Source organism: Mirounga leonina, unplaced genomic scaffold, assembly GCF_011800145.1.
Source record: "Mirounga leonina isolate KUSES-001 unplaced genomic scaffold, KU_Mleo_1.0 Mir_168, whole genome shotgun sequence".
Lineage (NCBI taxonomy): Eukaryota > Metazoa > Chordata > Mammalia > Carnivora > Phocidae > Mirounga > Mirounga leonina.
The window spans coordinates 32,198,075-32,225,053 of NW_023270426.1; the positions used below are offsets into that span (position 1 = coordinate 32,198,075).

At 40.0% G+C, this 26,979-nt stretch overlaps 1 protein-coding gene across 1 annotated transcript in view; it reads right to left on the reverse strand.

Moving 5' to 3' along the window:
• Positions 1–26,979, reverse strand: part of ANKRD55 (ankyrin repeat domain 55) — a 267,455-nt gene that overhangs the window by 157,672 nt on the left and 82,804 nt on the right. The window contains exon 4 of the mRNA XM_035014447.1: positions 5,403–5,558. The gene's annotated coding sequence lies outside the window, so the exon portion shown is untranslated. The remainder of the gene's footprint in view (positions 1–5,402; positions 5,559–26,979) is intronic.

A 26,979-nucleotide genomic window follows, 5' to 3' on the forward strand; every position in this document is an offset into this window, starting at 1 on the left:
TTTATCACAGTGCATGGAAAAATTTTCTCTGCGTACCAGACATGAAAACGGGTTGGGGAGAAGTAGGCTAGGGCAGCGTGCCTAACAGAGGTTGGCACACTAAATTATTACCGGTTATTAACCCTTTAGCATGAAGATTTTTTTCCCCTAATTCTCGAAGTAAAGGAAATGTATTATCAAGGAAATCTTGGTAGGGGAGATGAGGGAAATACAGGTCATAAACCAGCACTCTCAGGAAGGAAAGAATTGAGCGGGAGGCCACAGGAGAAGGCCGGAAACAGGATTCTGGATAGCCTGGAAGCCAAAGGTATGACCCAAAGACAAGGGAAAAGGACACTGAGGAAGGCGGAGGGCTCTGCAGTGAAGGCCCTGCTCTCTCACCTGGCAAGGATCAGCCCTGCTCCCAGGTGTCAGCTCAGCCTAGGTCGAGATCATGTACATAAACACGCATTTTATTTCTGAGGGAGATTTTTCACAGTGGAAGCACTCATTTGGGAGACCCGTATAAGTGGCTTATTCACCTGGAGGAAGGCAGACTTGAGTTTCGAAAGGGTCGATGAGTAATTTCCAGTGGAGACCCGTCACAGAAGAAGACAGGCCCTGACAACCTCTGACTGAAGAAACAAAGCTGCTTCCCACCTCTTCCCGCACCCCCTCCCTCCCCAGCATCCTGTCCTCTTCCTCTGTTTCTCAACTTCTTTTCCCATCGCTGTGACTCACAAGTGTCAGCCACTGGAGCGGCTCCCCATCTCCCAGCCCTCAGAGATCTCATTGTGAGCCGTTTCTTCTCATCCCCATCCACTTAATGTTGGGCACTGATCCAGACATGATCCCCTTTTCCAAAGGCACCCCCTGAGGTGCAGCTTCCTGGCAGGCACCTTCCACAGGCAAAAATGATTTGCCTCTGAGGCCTGATGCGCCAGACGGACAATCTGAAGTTTATGGTTTTCCAGCAAGGGGTTTTGCAAAGCCTTGCCAATTCCCCTTTTGCCATTGGCCAATTCCCTTTCACTGGCTCTCCCTGCCTGTCATCTGCTTTGTCAGCCAAATCCCTTTTCATTTTTCTCAGCTTCATCTTGGACTCAGGCCTAGGAAGGCCTGTCAAGAAGATTCCTGACGTATGAAGCTTTATGACTCTTCCACCACCATCCCGGGAGAGGTACCATTTGTTCTTCACATCCAAAGATTTCAGAGGAGTGCATTCTCATGTCTTACGTAGAACATGTTTGACCAAAACACCAAATGAGTAACAGCACGCGTATTATTTTCAAACGCGAATTGAAATCAAAAGATGTAACAAAACGATGGAAATAGAATCCTCAAGAAAGATTTGGGGGAAGGGAGAAACAAGTGGAGGAAATACTAAAATAGAGAATGTCCTTGTACAAAACTGAAAAGGGAGAATGAATGAAAAATTATACCAGAAAGGGTGCAGTTGTTTTAGACTCGGGATGCCTTGATTCTTGTCTGAATCCACTCGTCATCCAAGCCCTTCTTCCGAATGCTCTGGGCTTGTCCCAAACTCACTTGCCCCTTTCTCACCAAATTGCTCGTTATTTCTCAGCATGATCTCTCCGTGTTAGTGAAGTATCCTGCTTGCCGTTGCTCACACACTACTTGCTATATCCATCTGAGATGCTTGCCAAACGCAGTTCTCTTCCCATGGAATGGGCCTGGCACTGATTTGGTCTTTGTTTGTTTAATTGGACATTTGTTGAGGCTTACTAGGTGCTTTCATAACAACCCTATGAGATAGGCATCGTTACTGTCCCCATTTGAAAATAAGAACACAGGAGGAAACGAGCTGAGGAACTTTAAGCCACTGGCTCAAGGACTGTTACTGAGTGACAGGGGCAGCATTCTAACTCAGGTATGTCTGACCACAGAGCCCAAGCTCTGGGCCACGGCACTCTCAGCATCAGTTTGGGGATAGAAATGATGGCCACCCAGCTGGCCTCTGAAAATACAACTCTTAAGCCCACTGCCGTTCAGATCAGCAGGAAAACCAATCTCTTTTCTTTGCTGTGCCCCTCCAGCAGAAACTGATACCTTTGCAGCTGTTTCTATGGAAGCTGGAAGCAGCTGAAGCCAAGGGGGTCTGCAAAGAGTCTCTCCTAGCACAACCAAGAGTGCTTCCTGGTGGTGGCATGGCTGGGCTCTGCTTCCCATCCCCCATGATTCAACGAAGAGCCTTCTTCAGGGATCAGCTGCAACAGTTCTTCAGGAAGAAAAGAGGATAATCCCTCACCCTCCACCCTTTGGTGCTACTCTCAGGCAAGAGGTTTCCACATCAACCCTGGCCTGACTCGCAGTGAAACTGGCTTAGATTGATTCACTGTCACATCCTGAGGCTCCAGTCAGGCCTGTGGAGAACAGGTTCCTGGGCTGTTCTCCTTTCAACCAGCTGGCTCATAGCAGGACCCAGCCCCTCCCTCTTGTCTCATTTTTCCCTCCAAGTAGTTTTGTTTCAGGGACTTCCCTGCCTTTCTTGTTCCTGGGTGGTGACAAGGGTCACCTGCTAACCCTTCGTTCACCTCAAGAGATTTCAGTCACTTTGAATCACAGGGAAGAGGGGCTGGGGCTTTGGTCCTTTCCTTCACAGAAGATCCCTGAAGTTCTCAGGCAAATTTGCTCCCACCACTCTCCGATGAGTTCAAGGACCTTTCAACAATCTTTTTTTTTTTTTTTTTTTAATCAAGCTTCACCTCACCCTGCTACAGCCAAAACTTGTCTCAGGGGAAACTACTTCACTGTTCATTTGCTTCTGCCACTTAGCTCTTCAATTAATTTGGGCCCTACCAGTAGCTTAAAGTTTGTGAGCTCCTCCACGGCTGTTAGTACTCCTCAGAGCCCAATAACTGGTGGTTCACTGACTAGGGCCCTGGAACAGTCTCTCTGTTCCTTTTGTCCCTTTTTCTTTTCTTAGCAATGTTGGGAGCAAGGATGAGTCTGTTATTGGCAAGGCTGTTTGGACTCTTCAAAGGAGAGATGTCAAAGGCAAGATCCTGTGGGGGTTGTAATTATTTTATTCTCAACCATCCTGTCCCAGACCTCTCATATGTAATATTATAATGTAGCTGAGTCATATTTCCAACTATTTTATCTTCATCTGCATCCCCAAGGGACATAGGGAGCATAGACTGAAGACTCGGGATGAGCCTGGGAAGATTCAGGGGCTTTAAAAGGAGCTGATTAGCAGAGCATTTGCGAGAGATTCTTTTCCCCTCTCTGCTCTTTTTTCAGCTGATCCCAGTTGCCCTCAGAAAGCCAGCCAGCTCCCAGCCTCCTGGCCCAGCTGCTGCCCCTGCCTGGGTAAGTAGGGGCACTGTATCAGGGAGGGGTATATACTATTTCTCTCTAACCTCTGCATTCATCCTGCTTGATTACCATTATCCACCATGGTAGGTATTGCATTGCCAAGGCTAGAATGTATGAAGACATTCTTTCCCTGTTGGGTATACTATATTTTGAAAAAAATGAACTGTCAGGAGGAAGCACAGATAATAAAAGTTATTTCTTTCTTTCTTTTTTTTTTTTTAAAGATTTTATTTATTTATTTGAGAGAGAGAGAATGAGAGACAGCATGAGAGGGAGGAGGGTCAGAGGGAGAAGCAGACTCCCTGCCGAGCAGGGAGCCCGATGTGGGACTCGATCCCAGGACTCCAGGATCATGACCTGAGCCGAAGGCAGTCGCTTAACCAACTGAGCCACCCAGGCGCCTAAAAATTATTTATTTCTTAACTAACTTCTGTTAGTTAAGCCAGACACTTTACATACAGCGTCTTATTTAATCCTCACAAAAACATTGCAAAGGAGATTTTATTCCATTTCTCTATTTAGGAAATTAAGGATGAGCAAGGATCTTTGACATGGGCAATAGCAAATTTTTCTAGGTATGTATCCTGAGGCAAGGGAAATAAAAGCAAAAACATTGAGACTACATCAAAATGAAAAGTTTCTACACAGCGAAGGAAAAAACGAAACTAAAAGGCAACCTACTGAATGGGAGAAGATACTTGCAAATGGCATAGCCAATAAAGGGTTAGTATCCAAGATATATAAAGAATTGATACAACTCAACACCCAAAAAAACAAATAATCCAATTAAAAAGTGGGCGGAGGACATAAACAGACATTTCTCCAAAGAAGACATACAGATGGCAAACAGACACATGAAAAATGCTCAACATCACTTATCATCAGGGAAACACAAATCAAAATCCCATTGAGATATCACCTCATACCTGTCAGAATGGCTAAAATAAAAAACACAGAAACAACAAGTGTTGACAAGGATGTGGAGAAAAAGGAACTCTTGTGCACTGTTGGTGGGAATGCATACTGGTGCAGCCACTCTGGAAAATAGTATGGAGATTCCTCAAAAAGTTAAAATAGAACTATCCTATGATCTAGTAACTGCATTAATGGGTATTTACCCAAAACTATAAAAACACTAATTCAAAGGGATACACACACCCCTATGTGTATAGCAGCATTATTAACAATAGCCAAATTATGGAAGCAGCCCTGGTGTCCAAAGATAGATGAATGGATAAAGAAGATGTGAGATATATATATATATAAAATGGAATCTTATTCAGCCATAAAAAGAATGAAATCTTGCCATTTCCAATGGCATGGATGGAGCTAGAGAGTATAATGCTAAGTGAAATAAGTCAGTCAGAGAAAGACAAATACCATATGATTTCACTCGTATGTGGAATTTAAGAAACAAAACAAAGGACCAAAAGAAAATAAAAAGAGAGACAAGCAGACTCTTAGGATTCTTTCTTAAGAAACAGACTCTTAACTATAGGGAACAAAGTGACAGTTACCAGAGGGGAGATGGGTGGGGGGATGGGTGAAACAGGTGATGGGGATTAAGGAGGGCACTTGTCATGATGAGCACTGGGTGATGTACTGAACTGCTGAATCACTATATTGTACATCTGAAACTAATGTAACACTTTTGTGTTAACTATACTGGAATTAAAATTAAAACTGAAAAAAAAATTTAAAAAGAAATTTTGTAAAAAGGGTGAACAAGGAGCACCTAGTAAATACATTAGCTAGCGAACAGTGGAGGAGGAATTTGAATCTGAAGCCCCATGATCTTCCCACTGTTTGACTCTCCCTAGTAGGTGGTGGCCTCTCACCTGAGCTATGGCCTTCCCTTGAGGGAGTTGGCCAAGGCAAAATCAGCAGACTTCTCTATTTGATTATTCTTTTTCGAAAATATAAAAGAAGATAAACCTAAGTATTATATAATATTACAATTATCACTTCAATGGATGACTAATTTTAAAACAAAACAAAATACTTCCCAATATCATTAAATTCACTCAATTTGTGTAAGTATGATAACATCTCACATTTTAATAAATCCTGAATTTCCAACTCACTTTCAGATTTTCAGTTTGGAACCTCCTCCAGTTTCTCCTCATCGCTAGAATGTTCTGCAGCTTTGGTATCACCATCACACTGTTCGAATCCCTTTAGGAGTTCTTCTAAGGTAGTTAAAGGCAAGACTACTGTGGGCTCAAAGCCTGACTCCTCACCTATTGAGGGTAAATAACCTAATTGGAATATTGTCAGGATTAAATGAGTTATTGAATTCAAAGTATCTAGATAGAAAGATTTCAGTTAATTGTGACTATTATTATTAATGTTTTCAACTGTCCTAGAAAAAGACATGCATCTGTGACTGCCTTCTAGTATTGTTGTTCAGCTGGCAGAAGACAACCCTGCTTCATCCACTTGAGGGGCTATGTGGAACTGGGAGGACAGTTGCACAGTCCTGTTTTTGGGCAGAGGACAAAATAGTGTGGACAACTAGATACTCCTTGGCATTGTAATGAGATAGGGCTCAAAGGAGAGGGAGACTCTTTTGATCCATCTCTGTCTTTTATAATAACAGTTATCTTGTTATAATAAAAAAGATTCAAAATACTAGAGAGGAGAAGCATTTCTAATTTCAGCAGCATGGTTCCAATCCTGGAAAGAAAATCGCACCTTGGAAGAAAATAAAAATATTAGTAGTATTTATCTCTGGATAGTAAGACTACTATAAATAGTTTTATTTAGTTTTGGGGGGCACTTCTTCATGATTTCCCAAATTTTGGGGAGTGATTAAGCCACTCATTTTGTGGGAGTTTATTACTTTCACAATGAAAAAGTTTTTAAAAAATGAAGTTACGGGAATTGTATAAATTGATACCCAAGGCTCCTTCCAGCTTGTCTGTTCTCTGTCAACATTTATTTTTATGACAGCCTTTAGGTTCCCCCATCATTTTCTTTTGGATACACTAATGAGATGCCAAACTTAATGCTTGTCCTGGTAAGCCTAATTTCAGGAGCAAAAACTCATTTCTTTACTTCTCTTCTGACATTGTGCCTCTGGCTGAGATTAAAGTGGGAGAAACTGGACAAATTTAGAAAAAAGCAATAGAGTTTATTATAAATAACACCCAAAAGAAGCACAGTAGTAATCAGCTCTAGTCCAGGAAACCTAACATTACTTGTTTGAGTTGAAGCTACACAAGTGAATCAATCTAATATCATTCCACTTTGTAACATTTTGCTCAAACACTTAATCCTTCCTAGAAACCACTGCATTCTCTTAAATGTCTCTATCTAACATTTTAAGGACTTGTCAGCCTGCAGAACTCTTCTAAATCCTAGTAAGACAAACTGAAGTTTTAGGTTGAATAATGAGCTCAAAAGACATTAGAACCTTCAGGATCAAATGAGAAGCTAATGGAAGACTTTAAAACAATCATCCCTTCTCATTGCATTTAGGTTTTTTTTTCCTACACATAATTTAGAATGTTCCTTTTTAGAAAACATACCCAGAAATGCTTAGAATTAGTGACTGATTAAAAAATACTTCTCCAGAGGAGCAAGTCCATTATTTACCCAAATCATTACTGAATGATAAACAGGTGAGGTGAGAGAACTTACCATGAGTCATAGTGCCACCTGAGGAATAATTACAGTTAATATTTCTGTAGTGTAGACACTGGTCTAAGCACTTTACATGTAATTAAATCATTTGGTCCTTGCAACAACCCTGTGAGAAAAGACTTAGTTACCTTCATGTTACAGGGTAAGAAAAGAAGACCCAGATCGATTAAGGAAGTTGTTCAATGTCACATAATCAAGTGGTAGAACCAGGATTTGAACCTTAGGCAAGCTGGCTCTAGTCTATGTTCTTAACTACTAGGTTATGTTGCCTTGGCTTGATTGTCAGAGATGGAAAGGGGGGCATCTGGACTACTGGACAGTGCCAGGGCTCTGCCACATGCCCAGCAGCATTACCACCGGCACCATCACCAGTGACAGCCTTAAATACTGTATACACATCCATGTCCCAATCACTGAACTATGAATGGTACCTTGTTTGGAAAAAGCGTCTTTGCAAATGGAATTAAATGAGGGATCTTGAGATGAGGAGATCACCCTAGATTAGAGAGTAGACTCTAAATTCAATAACAAGTATCCTTCTAAGAGAAAGGCAGAGGAAGATTTGAGACAGAAGAGAACACACAGAGAAGCAAAAGAGGGAACGTGACCGCATAGGTAGAGATTGGAGTGAAGTGGCCCCCAGTAAAGAAATGGCGACAATCCACTGGAAGCTAGAAGAAGCAGAGAACAGATTTCACCTAGAGCTCCCCAGGGGAAGAGAGGTCCTGCTGGATTTCAGACTTCTGGCCTCCAGAGCTGGGAGAGAATAAGTTCGTTATTTTAAGCCACTCATTTTGTGGGAGTTTATTACCGCAGCCTCAAGAAATGAATACAAATATATAGTGCTTTCCAGCTTTCAAAGTGCTTTGGTACATGTGATCTCATTTGATCCATATGCCCCTACACCTTAAAACAGTTCAGTTTGGTGAGCGAGCTCCACCATAAAGGACTGTGGGACCTTGGGCAAGTCACCAGCCTCTGTTCTCTACCCCTTTATTTGTAAAATGGGGCTTATAACAAGGCCTGCCCTGTGCCCCTCACAAGGTGTCATGAGGATCAAAGGGAAAGAACTCATGTGAATGTACTTTCTATACTGAAAAGTTGTCTTTGACTAGGAGCTATTTTTACTTACGAAGTCTTTGGGCGATGGCTCAACCACTGTCTGGATAAGGATGTGGGCGCTGTGAATTTACACCTGCTGGGGCACAGGTGTGCTACTGCCACCTCCTTCTCCAGAACCATCTGCAGTCCGAACCCTCTAGAGGCTGGGAGTGGGGAGACTGGGAATCACTGGGGAAGTAGGGCAGGGCCAGAAATTTGATAAGACGGAGCTCTGCTGTGAGTCCAGTCAGTGGGCGAACTGAAGATTAGTGTCATGCGGCTGGCTTCTCAAGAAACATCTGCTGTAAGAACAGAAAGGTGGCGAGCCCTGTTCCCCAAAAGCCCTTGCTCCCTGCATGATCAGAAGCCAGCGGTCACCCCAGAAGTTGTGAGCAGAAGTGCATTTTCCTGCTGACCTTTCATTCCTGGGCCTTTGGGTGATGATGGCTCTGAAAGGTGGTAATGAGTGCCAATCGAGGTGATGTTTTTGTGAAGCTGACACCTCTCCATTAGGAAATGGACTGCAGCCTGTGGACCAGCCACTCAAGCAGGGCACAAAATGCTACATAATCAATGCTTGGCCAAACCCTGCACAATTAGTGTCTTCCTCCAACCATGCTCTAGTGCACAATGGAAACCCTTGCAAGGATGGAAATATGGGAGCTACAGGGTTGAATGGCACCCTAAGCCTTGGAATAGAAATACAAACAATGACAAGGAAGAAGAAACACAATGGGAAAGAGAATAGGAATGGGGGTAGGGCAACTCGGGGTGCTCGTCCGGGACCAGAGTAAGCCCATGAGAAGAGAAGAGCATGTATTAAGTCAAAGGCACTACTCTAAATTCAGTACAAAGCAATTTCCTGATTTTTAATGAATTATGTCACTTGCATTCTGTCCAACTTCTTGCCTCCTGTTCTTCCACTCTTTATTCAGTCTCCACCGGTACCTAGAATTCTACTAAAACTTGGCATCATTAAGGAACAAAAGGTTCATCAGGTTATGACAGTATCCTCTAACTTTCCCCTCTTTTTTCTTTAGCCCCAACCAAACCTATCTCCGCATTTAATCACAAGAGATCTTTTAAAAGACAAGTCTTAATATGAAACTCTCCTGCCTAAAACCATCACTGGCTTGCTATTGCTATTGTATACTTAAGATAAAAACTAAGATCCTCAATACAACCCGTCACATGTTCCAGCTGCTGCTGACCTCCCTAAGGCAGCACTCCTGGTCACTTTGTCCTGTCCTTTGCACCTTCCTTGTCTGGCTCGGAGTCTTCAAACAAGTTATTCTATATGTACACATAGAAATATATGTGTGTGTGTATGTGTATATGTATGCATATGTAATGGAAAGAGACAACCAAGTTTGATATGTATCCAACCAAGTAAGAAGCTCTTTCCCCTGCACTGTGCCCAACCAATTCCCATTTCCGGTTCTTCTGACACCCAGTAAGGTCTGCCCAGATGCCTCCACCTCCCTTTTAATCGTGTTTTCTTTATTACTCTCTCTTATATAACACCATTCTTTCTCCTTTTTCTTAATAGCACTTGCCACAAATGATTTATATATATATAATATATATTTGATATATATTAATGTATATCAATACAAATATATATGTATATATTCATATATACTCAGATATATATATGAATATAAGTGTTATAAGTGAATATAAGTGTATATATATACATATATATATGTATGTGATCTTTGTTTTCCTTTTTGCTCTCCCACTAAATTGTTAGCTCAAAGAGGTAGGGACATACATACTTTGTTCCCTACAATAGCCAGATACTTTACCCCACCTGCAGACATTCTGAGATTCAGTCAGTCAGGAATGAGGGCGGGAGCGGGGTTGGTACTGGCAGTTTTTCAAAGTTCCTCAGGTGATTCTAGTGTGCAGCCAGGGCCGGGACTGTTTATCCACCCTTTTAAGAAGGAAGGAAAGGAAGCCCAGAGAGGTCATGTGACCTGTCCAAGGTCTAGCTGCTCTTAGCAGTGGCAATGAAGACTCAGTGGCGCCCTCTCTCTTTACACCCTATAATGTCCCTTCATTTAACTTGGAGAAGCTTTGTTAAAGAGAAAGATTCATTTTTTTGCAGTCTCGTAAAATCACTAACTTGTACCCGTTTGCCTAGGATTTCTCTGGTTTTAGCACTTAAAGAAAGGGGAAATAATGCTTCACACACAGTTGTGAAGGTTAAATAAGCTAATGCTTGTAAAGCACTGAGCACAAAGCCTGGCGAGTTGTTAAGAGATCAATTGCTGTTAGCTTTTAAACTGTTACAGGAGTCTTTGGAAACAAAGCAACCAAGGTAGAAACACCCTTCCTTCCTTCCTTCCTTCCTCCCTCCTTCCCTTCCTTGCTTCCTTCCTCCTTTCCCTTCCCTTCCCTTCCCTCCTTCCTTTCTTCCTTCCTTCCTTCCTTCCTTCCTTCCTTCCTTCCTTCCTTCCTTCCTTCCTTCCTTCCTTCCTTCCTCCCTTCCTTCCTTCTTCTTTGTTCTTTTTTCTTAGCACAGGTGTAAAGAATGGAGATGTTTCAGGAGGTCTAGCAATTGCTAGAGCAATAAAATACTTTTTCTTTTTTTTTTTTTAACCAACACTCATTACTGTCAACTTTAAATGCCACCCAGACATCCCTAGGTAGTATAATTTCGCCCTGCCAAGTGAAAGCATTTCAAGGTGCTCAATCATTAAGCAGCTACTTAAAACAATTCTTTCAGGGCTTCTCCTTCCCTTGGGCATCCATGCTTGTCACTCTGTCAAAGTGCTTATTTCCTGGAATCAGCCTTCAGCCAACTGCCTAGATGTTGGTATGCCAGACTAATTATTTTTCTAAGGCAGCACTGGAATCCTCGGGATACCAGTTGAATTTGATCCGTATGGTAGCCCTGAGAATCACAAAATGATAATGATGTGGAACTTAGTCCTCTGGTATTTACTTATTAATTTGCTTGTTGTTTATTTTCTGCATAGGCCAACCAAAAGATGAATGTGAGGGCAACTCCAAACATGGTAACTGGAGTGTTCATTTAGCCTTATCTCACTAGCACTGGCTATCTTTGCGTCTTTAGCAAATCCATATTAGAAATGATGGTTCATTTGTAGGACCATGAACTAAGCAGAAATGCAGCAAATGAGAGAATTTTTGAGAATGGGACTTTGAGGATTACCTTATCTGACCCCCTTGAGAATATTGTTCACTTAATATTTTGTTAATGCAACATTTTGCAATCTATCAAGAAATCCCTCTGGTATTATCATTGCCCATCCAATGGTGACAAGAAGATTTCAGGAAGCTTCGGATTTTGATATGGTAGGGCAGGGGGTAGGTGAGGGAAGGGAGAATGAATCTCATGTGGTGACAAGCCAGGGAGCAAATCAGCAAGGAAGGGACAGTCTACGTTGATTGGCAATCAATAAAACTACATCTACAAAGCCATAAAAAAGAACTATTTTTATACATAACCGGGATGAATATCAAAACAATTATGTTGAGACAAAGAAGCCAGGCAAAAAGGGTACACTGCTTTCCATTTACGTACAGTTCTAGAAAGTAAGAACTATTATTTTGTGATATTAAGCAGATCAGTAGTTGCCTGTGACTGTAGGACCACCATTCATCTGGTTCCTCAGGTTAGTGACTTGGCATCACCCTTGAACCCTGACCAATCAACTCAGTCACAGGTCCTACAGATTCTACCCCTTAGATGTTGTTCATAATCACCCTTTTCTTGCTATTTTCATGGTCACCCTCTTAGGTCAAATCTTCAAACATCTTATCTCTTTTTCGTAGTCTCCAGCTGATCTCCTTTCTTCTGTTTCCTGCCTTTTCTAATCTATCCTCGATACTGTTATCGTAGTAACTATTAAACATTTTCTATTTTTTTAATATCAAAAAATAAAATAGAAAACATTTAAAAAAGAATTTTTTTTTAAAGATTTTATTTATTTATTTGAGAGAGAGAAAGAGCACATGAGAGGGGGGAGGGTCAGAGGGAGAAGCAGACTCCCTGCTGAGCAGGGAGCCCGATGCGGGACTCGATCCTGGGACTCCAGGATCATGACCTGAGCCGAAGGCAGTTGCTTAACCAACTGAGCCACCCAGGCACCCTAAAAAATAATTTTAACATGTGGAATTATAAACACCTACATGTCTATCACTGAGAACTAGGAACTCTTCACATTTTGGAATTTCTACTTGGTATATTTTTTTAAAAGAAAAGTTACAATGAAATCATCTTTGTTCTTCCCCTATCTTCTACCCTGCTGATGCTTTCCCGTTTCTAACACTGTCATATATCTGCATGTATCTATTCAGCTCATGTTTTTATACTTTTACTAAATATCTGTATTTCTGTGTTAAAAATTAAATAAATGGTTCCTGCAACTTGCTTTATTACAAGTCTATGAGATCTATGTGTTTTGATATAAAGACAAAATGGGCTCTATATTGCTATATAATATTCTATCATATGAACAAATCACACTTTATCCATTATCTAATGGGTGGGGCATTTACGTTGCTTCCCATTTTGGGGTATTAACAGCAATTCTTTTTTTTTTTTTTAAAGATTTTATTTATTTATTTGAGAGAGAGAGAATGAGAGAGAGCATGAGAGGGAGGAGGGTCAGAGGGAGAAGCAGACTCCCTGCCGAGCAGGGAGCCCGATGCGGGACTCGATCCCAGGACTCCAGGATCATGACCTGAGCCGAAGGCAGTCGCTTAACCAACTGAGCCACCCAGGCGCCCTTAACAGCAATTCTTAATAAACATCATTGTCTATGTCCCTGTAGTGGGATGAGTGATATCCCCAAGTATTTGTTCATGTCCTAATCCCTTCAATCTGTGAACATTAACTTATATGGCAAAAGATGTGATTAAGTTAAAGATTTGAGAGGAAGTTCCTAACCTGGATTATGCAGGTGGGCTCTAAATTCAATTACATGGATCCTTGTAACAGAGAGGCAGAAAGAAATTCAACAGCACACACAGAGAGGTGAAGGCGATGTGGAGACAGAGCAGACACACACACACACACACACACACACAGCCACAAGCCAAGGAATGGCAACAGCCACCAGAATGTGGAAAAGGCAAGGAAGGAACTCTCCCTGGGCCTCTGAAGGGAGCAAAATGCTGCCTCCACCTTGATTTCCAACTTCTGGCCCCCAGAACCGTGAGTGAATAAATTTCTGTTGTTTTAAGCCATCAGGTTGTGGTAATTTGTTATGGCAGCCACAGGGAACTAATACATTGTATAATGTACTAGGTATAATCGTTTTCTAGGATTTACACTTAGGAATCACAGCGTATGTTACATATACTTTATTTAGAAATTTAGAGAGCATTCTAATTTATACTCTCCACAGCAGTATATGATGTTTTCCATTTCTCATATCCTTGCCAGTTGCTGATATTATTGGAGTTTAAAATCTTTGTCAATCCAAAAGGTATATGAAAGAGTATTTCATTATTATTTTATTTGCACCTCCCTGATTACTTGCGAGGTTGAGAAAAATGTCTGCATGATTCTTGGATTTCCACCTCACTGAGTTTCCTGTTCATAATCTCCATACATGTTCATTGGGTTGTTTATATTTTTCTTACTCTTTCAGTAGTTCTTTACATTTCTGAATACTAATCCTCAGTCTGTTACCTATGGTTCAAATATTTTCCACAAGCCTTTGGATTTCTTAACCATTATATTCTGAAGGAGAGGAGCTTTAAATTTAAAGATTTTAAAGATTTTTAAATTTTAAAGATTTATCAGATTTGTTCTTTATGAGCCATACTTTCTGTATCTTGCCTAGGAAATCTTTCTCTACTTCCATGTCAAAGACTCTCCTATACATTTTTTTTACTATTATCTTAAAGTTTGGTTTTTCACATTTGATTTTTAATCTAATGGGAATCCATTTTTGAGAACATTTTAAGTTGGAATATAACTTCATTTTTTCCTTTATGAAAGTCACTTGTACCATTTTCCCACTGGTTTGTAATACCATCTCACTCACATACAAATCACATAACCTGTCATTTCTGGGTCTCTAGTTTCCCAATCTACAGACCTGTATGCCCACGTTAGTGCCAATGTCACTGCTGGATTCCTAAGGGCTCAGGAAAGAACTACAAATGACCACCAGAATAGAGATGCATCTGCCTGAATCAAGAGACCACAGGGGGGAATGTAAGATCACAAGGAACCATGGAAAAGTCCCATGGAGGAAGTTAGTTTTAACCACCTGCTGATCCCAAATTGCAATGTATCTGGTAAACTAAGAATTGCCTTTTTCTTTTACTTCTCTCTCTCACACCCTTTTCAGTCCTGGCTGGGCCAGAAAGAACAGCTAGTAAATGGGGGGAGGGGGGAAGTGGGGAGGCAGAGAGAACTGGAGTCAATCATACCCATATTTCCAGAAGCAGGCAACTACTAACCAGGTCTTAACATCATGAGTGGGGAGAAGTCCCACCTCTCAATGAATATTAAAACCCTTGTACTGGACTAGACAGTCTAGAAATATGCAGGCAATGAAATCATGATTTCAGACCTTATGTCCTTTGTAAGCAGGTGAAAATTATCCCACTAAATAAATTTGGAAGGGTCATTGGTAGGGCAAAATAAAGTTGCATCTGATCACCTCCCCTAAGTCATGCGGTCAGCACCTTAGCACCTTATGTGTTATCCCCATTTCCATTTACTCCTTAAACCTCTCTTCATTCACTTTTAGAGTCACTTACAGTTCTTCAAACCAACCCACTGGTTGATGCCTCCAGAATTTTGCACATGCTGATCTCCCAGCCTGTAATGTCCTCCTTCCTTCCTTCCTCTTCTCTACCTGGCTAATTCCTAATTATCTTTCAGAGCATTGTCTCTCAAACATCACCTTCTCTGAGACACATTCCTCTAACTTCCTCCTTCCATATTTAGATGCATACTCCTATTTAATAAACCTCTTCACATTATTATAATTGTTGATACTATGGTATATTGTTATTATGATATATTGTTGATTACATGTGTGCCTCCCCCACCTCCAAATATGTCTTATTGTATCCTTGGTGCTTAGCATAATGCCACCAACATAGTAGGCATTCAGTAAATAACTGCCAATGGTAGGGGTAAAGAACAGATTAACAGCCAACACCCAGGATTCTTTTGGGAAATCCCCAAGTTTCTGGAGGAGAGTAAAAGACCTCTGGAAGGTGTATACAGCAGCCAGGAATCAAGAGAAACGATACTGGTAGCAGAAAACAGCAGAAGGTAGAGCTACGCATAGACAACGTAGGCACGGATTGCTCAGAAGGGTCATCTTTCAAACCTGAAGGATTTTTCCTGCCATGAACACCTCAAAAATTACCTTTCCTAGAGAGATGCTCAAGTGAACATAATTAAATGAAAGGAAATTCAAATAAATGTATAGATGTGTCAGGCACTGTGGTTGGCATACTACTTCATTCAGGAAAGAATACTGAGAGTTCCGAAGAAAGCAATAAGCATTTCTGATAGAAATTCTACATGAGGAAATCCCTTAGCCTAGAACATGCAAAGGCAGACAAAAAGAAAAGATGTGAAAATCTGCACATACACACACACACACAAAAGTTTGTATCAGCATTTCATCACTGCCTCTCATGAGTAAGTGCTACTTTCTTGACTCTTTTCCCTATAAATGATCCTGCTCATAATGTTTATAATAAAATGCAGCAGTAATATGATGAAAGATAAATGGATGTATTTAAAAAGCAGTTGTACAAAAAACTGTTTATGTTGCATGGCAGACCATTTTTCATACTAAAAGTGGCTAAATTTATCTACATAAATCATGATCGTGTTCACTGCTTTTTGCATTGACTTCTCTAAACTCTTCCAGATTTAACCTCTACTCTTTGTATGTTAAGCACTAGGCATCAACAATTGGCTTATTGTTGGTCTTATCTGAAGGTGAAACCACTTCTCTCCGGGGGGAATACTAATTCCTAAGAAGCCCACTGAGCTGCATTTTTTTTTTAACTCTTAGTATTCATTTTTGGTTTTGCCATAAAACAGAGAATAGTGGATTTAGGGTCCAAAAAACCAGAAATGAAGACCCTTAAGAGAGATTCTGTTTCTTTCTATTGTTATGGAATAAAAGGAGTGTCAGGAATGGATTTCATTGCTCTTTTCTAGGCCTTCCTTTCTCAGGTTGAAGTCCAGTGAGGAAGAATTACTGTTTGTTTGCTTCTATAACATCTACCTCTCCCATCTCTCTGCAACCCCACCCCTCTCCAGATGACTACCAAAATCTAAAAACATTTATCAGATATTTTTCTTGCTTGTATTAAGGTTTTTGGTGGGGGAAGTCAGAACAAATTTGTCATATACATAAGTTTTATAACAGTCATCATCATCATCACCAATTTCAACATCTTCATAAATAAGAACATTATAATAGTCTCTATCTTTTATTGATCATTTACTATGTTCCTGGACCTAAGAATTTTTCACACATTATCTTATTCACTATTCACCACAACTTCATGGAGTAGGTAATAACACTGTTTTTATCTTATATATGAGGAAGCTAGAACTTAGAAGTCTTAAATGACTTGCCCAAAATATCAGAGAGAGTAGCAGAGTCAGGACTGAAACCAGGGCTCTCTGAGTCCAAACCCATGTTCTTTACCACTGTACCATACATATGCATACAGCATAAAGTACTCTTCATTATTCATGGCTTTTTACTTTGGAAATTTTTTGTGGCAACATCTTAATCCCAGACCTAATTTCATGGCCACCCAGAAGCACATACGTACAAACTCATCTTGAGGTTGTTCCAAGCAAAATATAACTACAATGGTAAATCTTTTTTTTTTTTTTTAAGGCCATTCAAAATAAAATATGCAGCAGTTCTTACACTCCCTAAGTGTTTACTTGTGGAGAACAGATTCATTGCAATTTTAACTCTATATTTTCTGTTCCTCAGTTGCTTTTCTAAAGTCTTTATTTAGAAGCACTAAATCAAAGAGGGAAAAACTAATGTGATCTTTAAGGGCAGATTGGTTTATAATGATTTTTAATTTTATTCCAGTTCCATATTTGAACATCGCTTACTAAACAAAATAGTAATAATATTCTTCTTGACAATAAGGCATAAATTATAAATTCCCATATTCCCTAAAATAGACTTTACAGAAAGAAATTTCATTGATATGAAGTTAATTTGAATCCATTTACAAAAAAATTCATGAAGTGTGCATATATTTGACAAAAATGTGCAATATTTGTACACTGAAAACAACAAAACATTGCTGAATTGAAATACGGAAGACCTAATTCAGTAAGATATACTATGTTTATGGATTAGAAAACTTAACATTGTTCAATGTCAGTTGATCTATAACAGAGAAAAAAGAGGTTTAGAGTATGCCACTCCAAAATATGCTTCTCTGGCATAACGATTATTTTGAGCTAAAGGCAATTAAGAAAAAGCACATAGGATGAGCTCTCTGTCCTTCCCCTAAAGCAAAACATAAATTCCCATTGTGAAGGTATCCTCCTCCCCCTTCCTTACCAGGAAGGAGAACAACCTCATCCTTGGAGAGAGATGGCACAGACAGTCTAAAACAAACAAAACTTACTAACTAGCCCTTATCATCCATTAGCTTCTCTGTATATTTACCTTAGCACAGTTTGTCACCCCTAAATGCCTAAACCCCTTTTCCTGTCTTGTCACTTCTCTAAAAATTTATTTTCTTTTGTTAAAATTCTACCTAAACCCCACGTTCTAACCACCCCTTCCATTTTTTCATCACTGAGTTCCTCCCACATGTATATGCACCACACATGTCAATAAATTTGTTTATTTTTCTGTTGTTAATCTATCTTATATCAGTTTACCTTTCAGGGCCACAGGTGTAGAATCCAGGAAAGTAGAAGGAAAATTTTTTCCTCTGCTACCGGGTCAAAAAACTATGGTCCATAGGCCAAAGCTGCCTGGTTTTGTAAGTAAAGTTTTATTGGGGCGCCTGGGTGGCTCAGTTGGTTAAGCGACTGCCTTCGGCTCAGGTCATGATCCTGGAGTCCCGGGATCGAGTCCTGCATCGGGCTCCCTGCTCGGCAAGGAGTCTGCTTCTCCCTCTGACCCTCCTCCCTCTCATGCTCTCTGTCTCTCATTCTGTCTCTCTCTCAAATAAATAAATAAAATCTTAAAAAAAAAAAAAAGTAAAGTTTTATTGGAACATGGCCATGCCTATTCTTTATCTATTGTATGGCTTTTTTGCCCTCCCCCCCCACCCCACCAAATCTAAAATATTTACTATTTAACCCTTTAGAGAAAAAGTTTGCCAACTCCTGAGCTATAGATTTAGCATAATCTCAACTAAAATCCATCAGACATTTTTGGTATATAAAAACTGACAACCTGATTCTAAAATTTGTATGGAAATACAAAAGACCTAAGTTGACAATCTTGAAAAATGACAATGTTAGTGGACTGATAGCACCTGATTCTAAAGCTAATTTGGACTGCTTAGGGCCCTGCCACCTGATTGGCATTTTTCTTAAACTTTGAGCTTCCTCCTTCTTGATCCTGACTTTTAAGGAAGTCTCTTCTTTTTTTTTTTTTTTAAGATTTTATTTGACAGAGAGAGAGAGAGAGACAGCAAGAGAGGGAACACAAGCAGGGGTAGCGGGAGAGGGAGAAGCAGGCTTCCCGCAGAGCAGGGAGCCCGACGCGGGGCTCGATCCCAGGACCCTGGGATCATGACCTGAGCCGAAGGCAGACACTTAACGACTGAGCCACCCAGGCGCCCCAGGAAGTCTCTTCTTGAGAGGACCTATTTCCTTGATGGGTTTGTACAGGGAAAGGAGATGATCTTCATTCCACAGCTTTTGTGACATTTTCAGTTCTGATGAAAAGTTGAGTATGTGTGAAGGTAAAAGGGAACAACTTCCTCTATGAAACTCAATGCCCTCCAAGGTTGGTACACATGAGCGCCACTCCAAAGGGAAAGTCTTTCATGGAATGATTTCTGAGTCAAGCAGTCCCTGACTTGAGTGTCTCCCACCCCTTGGGATTCTTCCACGTTGACCTCCTCTGCTATAACCACTTATGAACCTACTCTTTCTTTCTTCCCTCTAGAGTTCAAGTGTGGGCAAAACCAAAATCCTCTTCTTTTTGTTGTTCCTTTTACCTCATGCATCATCTAGGGTCCTCTACCCCTTAGCCTCAAAACAAGCCAGTTAATTGATGAAATTTCTTATTTTTAATTGGCAAAAGACTTCTAAAAGCTATGAAAACCAGAAGCAGAATAATCAAGGAAATAATGAAACCCATGATTGTCTGACTTATAAAGCTTTGCTTGTCAACCTGATAGTACCAAAATTATGTATAAGATACTCAGTTTTGGTTTGGTCTCATGCTTTGTCTCTGATCTTTGTCATCCTCAGGTCATTTCCCAGTATTCAGAAACTGATCTAGATCTTCTTAGACATTTCTTCATATTTTTCCCAGTCCAAGGACTGGCAAACAATGCCTTAAAACCAGAATTTTTTCATGATTCAGCCACCTATATCTCATACAGATCTTTTATTCAAGGTTGGCTTGCAGAGATGAGCCTAGTTCACAAGTGACTTAAAATGCAGTGATGGTTGATGCTTTCCATTCCTAATAATTATGTAGCATTGTCAATATGGTCTCATAGTTAAGATGAAATGATTTTAAAACCACACTGCCTGGTTTTAACTCCTAGCTCCACCTTTGCTCACTCTATAACTTAAGGCAAATTACTTAACCTCTCCATACTTCCATTTCCTCATCAGTAAAATGAGGATGATAGTGCTTATCTAGAAGCCCCACTTTGTAAGGTCATGCTGGGTATCCACTGGGATGATAAACAAAATAAAGAATAGAACAGAATCAAAAAATATTTGTCACTATTTTGATTATCACTAATTTTTTCCAGGTCTTGGTTATCAGTTCTGCCCACCTCGAAGTCAATACTGAAGAGATGAGGAGGCAACTCACTTTTCATGATGCCTACAAATTTGGGAGAGGGGCATACCCCTAAAAGAAACAGACAGTAATCTAAATTAGGCAGTGGGCAGCATGAGGAGCAGAGAACAGTACAGTAACATTAGTAGAGATATACTCTTCAGATGTGGGCAAGAATGCTACAGGAATGCTCCCCCAACACTGTCTGGCCACTGTCTAATTCAAGTCTCCAAAAAGTGGAAATTGAGTCCATTTTTCTTTTTTTCTGAATTCTTATTGGGGACACCTGGGTGGCTCAGTTGGTTAAGTGTCCAACTCTTGATCTCAGCTCAGGACTTGATCTTAGGGTTGTTAGATTAAGCCCTGTGCTGGGCTCCACATTGGGCGTGGAGCCTACTTAAAAATTTTTTTTTAAATTTTTTTATTTGAGTATAGTTGACACACAATGTTACATTGGTTTCAGGTGTACAACATAGTGATTCAATTTCTCCATATGTTATGCTGTGCTTACCAAAAGCATAGCTATCATCTGACACCATACAACAGTATTACAATATCATTGACTATATTCCCTATGCTGTGCCTTTTATACCCGTGACTTACTCATTCTATAACCAGAAGCCTGTATCTTCCAGTCCACTTCACCCATTTTGCCCATCCTTCAACCCCCTTTCCCTCTAACAATCATCAATTTGTTCTCTGTATTTATAGGTCTGATTCTGCTTTTTGATTGTTTATTCATTTCTTTTGTTTTTTAGATTCCACATAAAAGTGAAGACAAAAGTATTTATCTTTCTCTGTCTGACTTATTTCACTTAGCATAATACCCACTAGGTCCATCCATATTGTTACAAATAACAAGGTCTCATCCTTTTTTTATGGCTGTGTCATATTCTACTGTGTGTGTGTGTATACACCACATTTTCCTTATCCCTTTGTCTACTGATAGAAACTTAGGTTGCTTCCATATCTTGGCTATATAAATGACGCTGTAATAAATGTAGGGGTGCATGTATCTTTTTGATTTAGTGTTTTTGGTTTTTTTGAATAAATACCCCATAGTGAAATTATTGGATCATATGGTATTTCTTTTTTTTTTCCTTTTTTTAGGAACCTCCATAGTGGCTATATCAATTTACATTCCCACCAACAGCATATGAGGGTTCCTTCATCTCTACATCCTCACCAACACTTATTATTTCTTGTCTTTTTGATTTTAGCTATTCTGATGGGTGTGAGGTGATATCACACTGTGGTTTTGATTTGCATTTCTCTGATGATTAGTGATGGTAATAAGCAGCCTTTCTGATGTCTATTGGCCATCTGTGTACCTTCTGTGTCCATTTTTTCTTGTATGTTTTTCCCCCTCTCCAAAGAAAGGAAGGAAAGCCCTTCATATACTTGGAAACTGTGGCTTAAGTTTTCTTTCTCTGGGTATATCTTATCATTCTCTTAATCAGATTTGTGATCCTCCTCTAAACTTTCACCAAGTACTGTATTTTCTTCTGCACTATGAACCACAACTGGATGTGGCATTCTACCAAGGGTCTGACTTATGGTGATTATAAGAAGATTATTACTGCTCTATACTGCTCTCTTAATATCCCATTTGGTGCCCAATCTAATCACAGGCTATATCACTACTGACTTTTAAACTTTACTTTCTGATTCTGCAAGTATTTTATTTAGATATATATGTATATGTCCAGTGTACTAATTCATTTGAAAATGTCTATCATTGAGCCACCTGGGTGGCTCAGTTGGTTGAGTGTCTGACTCTTGATTTCGGCTCAGGTCAAGATCTCAGGGTATTGAAATGGAGCTCCATGTTGGGCTCCTTGGGCTCGCTGCTCAGCAGGGAGTCCGCTTGAGATTCTCTCTCTCTGTCTGCCCCTCCCCCTGCTCATACGGGCTCCTGGTGCTCTCTCTCAAATAAATAAATTAATTAAAAAAAAAAAGAAAATGTCTATCATCATTACAAAGGCTACTTTGCTATTTTTTAAAATTTTACTATGTTCCAAAGGGTTGTTGAGAATGGAATTCTTCATCCTGAGAATGAAGCAGAGGGGTCCTAAAACTGCATTTAGCAATATTTTCCCTATTTGCTATCTGTGCATTCTTTACTGATTTAGAAATTGCTCAAATTTCCAAAAGAAGAAATGATTTTAAATAGGAATAGTTAAAACATTCTAATGCATTAGTATTTCTCTCTGGGGTGAATGCTAAAAATAGGAGTTATGTAGGTAGAGACAGAAAAACTAAATGTAAGAGAGAGAGGGAGGGAGCACTATAATTTCTGCTCAACACATGGCTATTCAGGCTATTCAAGAAGTGATAGGATTTTAGGTCAGCCAAAAATGTGAAAGATAACCTGAAGAAGAAAAGGGCTTGAGGATATGGTTGTGCAATGCAGTCATCTCTAACTCACCCTGTCTTTGCTGTAAGAGCATTTTATCCCGAGAGAAGGCTTATTATGTCTACCAGTAAAGCTTCTTAATGGAAGCAGTTTTGTTATAAAAACATACTCCCATTTGTGATCTCAAAAAAACAAAGTGGACTTAAAATATTAGGATTATTTCTCCATGTACCTCTTCAGCATGAAAAAACAGTTTCATTATTTTTTAGGTTTCACTGCTTAAAGATCCAATTGGGCTAACAACCCCCACCCCCCTTATTGACACATAATGGAGAAATTATTAAACTGTGTTAACCAAGATCAGCTAAATGTTGTAAAAACCCCAATATTTCAAGGGTTTTTAAAAAGGTTTATTTCTTGATCTTACAGTCCAATGCAAGGCTCTCTGAGGTGGAGGAATGGGGAGGGAGGGTCTCCTCCATGAGGGCGTTTGGAGTCCTTACATCTGGAGGTTATGCCATCTTCTGGGACTCTGGGGTCATCCTGGATCCTCTGCATTGGGCTGGCAGAGAAGGGAGGAAAGGGAGGGAGTGGAGGATAGAGCATGGTAGTGACGGCCATTGCTTCCACCCACATTCTTTTGGGCTGACTGTAAGGGAGACTGAGAAATAGAATTTAGCTGTGTGCTCACAAAGGAGAGGAAACAAGTTTAGTCAGCAACCAGCCAGTGTCTGCCATATAATTTAAATTAAAGATCACATATTAGCAGCACAGAAGCTGAATGTTATCCCCAGCTCTGGTTCCTTTGGGCTGGTAGTGAATCCTTTAAAAATTCAAATTAGCTTAAAAATTTGAATATAAGCAGAGTTCACACTAAAAAAAAAAATCTATTATTTTGTGGTTCTTCAAAAAATCAGAAGATCGCACAGATCTTCTGGACCAGCATTTCCACTTGACGTGATATTGCTGGAATGAAGTAACAGCTGTCCCCTTACCCAGAGGCCAGCTCTCCAGTTCACCCTCCAGTCTGCCTCACTCACTCAGCTGCCTGGCCTCCAAAGGGGCTTACACCTGCTTTCTCTGGTCTGCATAATGATTTAATCTTTTCGATATTTTATATCTTGTCATCAATATGTTAATAACAACAACTGACTTCAATAGATTGATTTGGGTCAGCAGTTGTTAGACTATGCTTTAATCATGGTGAAAACTACTAGCCAATTCTATCTGAAACTCCCTTTCTCCACAGAAGTAATGATCTAATTATGAAAGAATTGAGATACATATTTTATTTTTAGCCTAATCATTTGTTTAGTCATAATTCATAGTCTGAATAGGGATGATAATCTATCCGGAACACTGGCTGTTGAATGTGAAAACTTTGCTTTCCTATTTCTTCCTAGGATTAATGCTTGCTGGGCTTGTAATCTTAAAATTGTTTTTATGGACTAAGAGCACTTTACAGAAAAGCAGGCCTCAACCAACAGAACAGTCCTTGGGTTGATAGCAGAACAGTTTACAGAAATATAACCTACTTTATGGTTGTTGACCATTGGCTATTTGGGGGAGAGGAGTGAGGTAGGGTAGATTTGGTGTGTAGCTATAAAAACAAAATAAAACAAAACAAAACAAAACCCACCTTAAATAAAAGAGAGATCCCAATACAGCTCCTTTGTGTTTCTTTTAGTTGAATTTGAAATTGTTCCACAGTTGGCATTTGGAATATTAACTTACTTGGAAGGGGAGATTGTTGGGTGAATTTTAAATGATAGTTATAACTGCTTTGTTTCTTTGGAGAGCTCTGCACAAATATCTAAGAGTTGAGTGTTAAAAGTCTGTCTGTCATTCTAAAAAGAAGGAATAGATTATCAAACTTAAAACCAGGCCAATTGTCTACAAAGAAATTATCTCTTAATACCCTGGACAGGTGAAAAAAATCAACATACCTAAGGCAAATTAACAGTCACAAAATGAAAGTACAACATTATATTGAGAGCTTTATATCTTTTGTTTGCTTTTTTCTTAACTGAGCAGAGATTAAAGAATTATTTTTTAAGTCACCTGAGGGTTTTAATGTTCCTGGTAAATTTACTTGTGCATGTAATGGCAGCTTTTTTATTGCTTTTCAATTCACATGTCTGCATTTATATAGAAGTTGCATAAATTCTGTGGGAGAGAAGTCTGAAGTGGATTTGTAAAAATACCAACAAAAGAAATGACATTATTTTTCATTTTTATTTTTATTTTTCATTTTTAGTCTTGATTCCGGTGAGAGGAATAAGCTACTGGTTCAATTTTAGACTTAAGTCAGCCCTTGGTATCAGAGAATAAAGAAATAGCATAATCACAAATCCTGGTAAAGACAGAAAAAAATATCTCTTCTGAGAGATATGAGTGGAAATTTTTTTTTTTTAAATCACCTTGAGTGACTATCAAGGGGAATTGTCCCGGGAGAAAAAGAAGTTATTGGATGATGTGGGCTGCAAGAAGCCCACCGGAGAGGACCAGCATGGTCCTAACTCACCCAGCTATAAATTCTCACCCAATGCTAGGAAATCGGAACTATTATCTTCTTGTTCCCGATGCGGAAACTAAGGCTCAGACAGACGGATCAACTTGCCCAAAGTCCATAAGCTAAATAATTAGGGCTGCAGGAGTTCAAGTTTAAGGTCTCCCAGGAATGAAAGTTGGAACTGAGAAAAACAAGGCATGAACGTAGAGAAACAGCACACCGAGAGAGAGACTGAGGTTGCACAAAAATGGACAGCAGCTTAGGTTTTTAAATGTGGTTTCCTCACTAGATGAATAAAAGGAGGACATTTCAAAAGACCTGAGGCAAAGTGGGCTGAGGGATGTAGCAATTCTCTCTCCAACTCCCAACTCCAAAGGCCAGGAGTGTGGGCTTAACCAGGGCACTTTTGTACCAGAAGGATACATGCTGGACAGATTCCAATAGAGCAATAACAACAAGAAAGGGAACAGAGATTTATCTGTTGGAAAGATACACAAATCTAAGTGCCTTGAGCTTGCTCAAAAGGGCAGGAGGGTACCATGGACGGCAACTCTTTGAAGTGTGCATAGCACTGAGGAGTGTTCTGCCGTGGGGGTGTACCTGGGAATTGGAAGTGATGAAACATGGACAAGAAACCTCTAAGCTGATAGCAGTAAATGTTTTTTGGAAAAGTTACAGGGTAACTCCTTCAGGCTCTGATGTTTAACTTTCCCTGACTCACTCCTTTTCTGAGATTCCACTGTCTCTGGAGGAAACCCCTGTCCTATGCAGCCCCCACTGCTGCATGAGGAGTGCTGGCTGGATTGGCCCGCAGGGATGCTGCTCCCAGGGGCATGGCCACGGGAAGCTCCAGATGGGCTGGGCAAGGTGACTCATTTGCTTTTCCTCCCATGGTCATTTCTATGAGTCACATGCTTTTATCCAGTCCAAAATATGGGAAAGTAACATCAAAAAGCCTAAGATGTTGTTATCAAATGTTTAATGAAAAAGAAAAATCCCCTTTCATATGATCCTTAAAGAAATGTGTATTTAGTCTTTCCATTTTGTTGCTATTGCTTTGATTTATCAGCATACAGGAGGTGGGTGAGGAGAAGGGAGGCTGCAAGCTAGACAGAGAAAGATTAAGGCAGCTCTGCACTGCTGCTCTGAGGCAGTGACCCAAGCTGCTGACCCCTGAAAGGAAAGGTCCAGCTCTGTCCAAAAGCAAGGACTCCTCTGCTGAATAAGACAGGAGTTCTAGTCAACTGAGTATTCTTCAGCTCTGTGTTCATAAGAAAGAACACAGTGCCCATGTTCAGTTGGCTGGAGACAGGGTAAGGTGGTGGGCGATGTGGAGCACGGACTTGGACATCAGATGGATCTGGATCTGAACCTTGGATCTGTCATCTACTAGCTATGTGATTTCAGGCAGGACCCTTGATTGCTCTGAGACTTAGCTTTCAGATCTATAACATAACCATTATAATAAAAATAATAGTAATGATAATGCTGACATGCCTACCACTGATTGAGCTGATACTCTATACCAGATATTGTTCTATAGACTTTACTGCATGTAATCTTCACAACAACCTTACAGAAAGGTATTAATATTGTCCCCATTTTCCAAGTGTGGAACCTGAGGCAAAACCAGTTTAAAGCCTAAGGTCATGTGAATAGAAAGTGGCAGAGGCAGCATAGAATCTGCCTCCTCAGGTTGCTGTGAGGCTTACTAGAGGTAAAGCAGCTAAAGGTATTAGTTCCAACTAAATGTACAACCATATACGTGCTTTTTTAAAAACTAGAAACAAGGAAAGGAGAACTCCCTTTCTAATTGCCCCAATTGTTACCGCTTTCTTTTTAAAATAAATGAATGAATGAATGAGCCTCTTTACTATCAACATCCTATTTAAGAGTAACCCACAGTATTCCTTATATTTTAACCGAAATTATCTAAAGTTCATAGAGATGATTTGCAAAAAAGCTCTAGCAACACTCGATACTAGGCTAGTACATATTCCGCAGCTCTATTCCAGAAACTGCTGTGTTCTGGCAGTCAGTCAAAATAAACATGCAGAAACCAC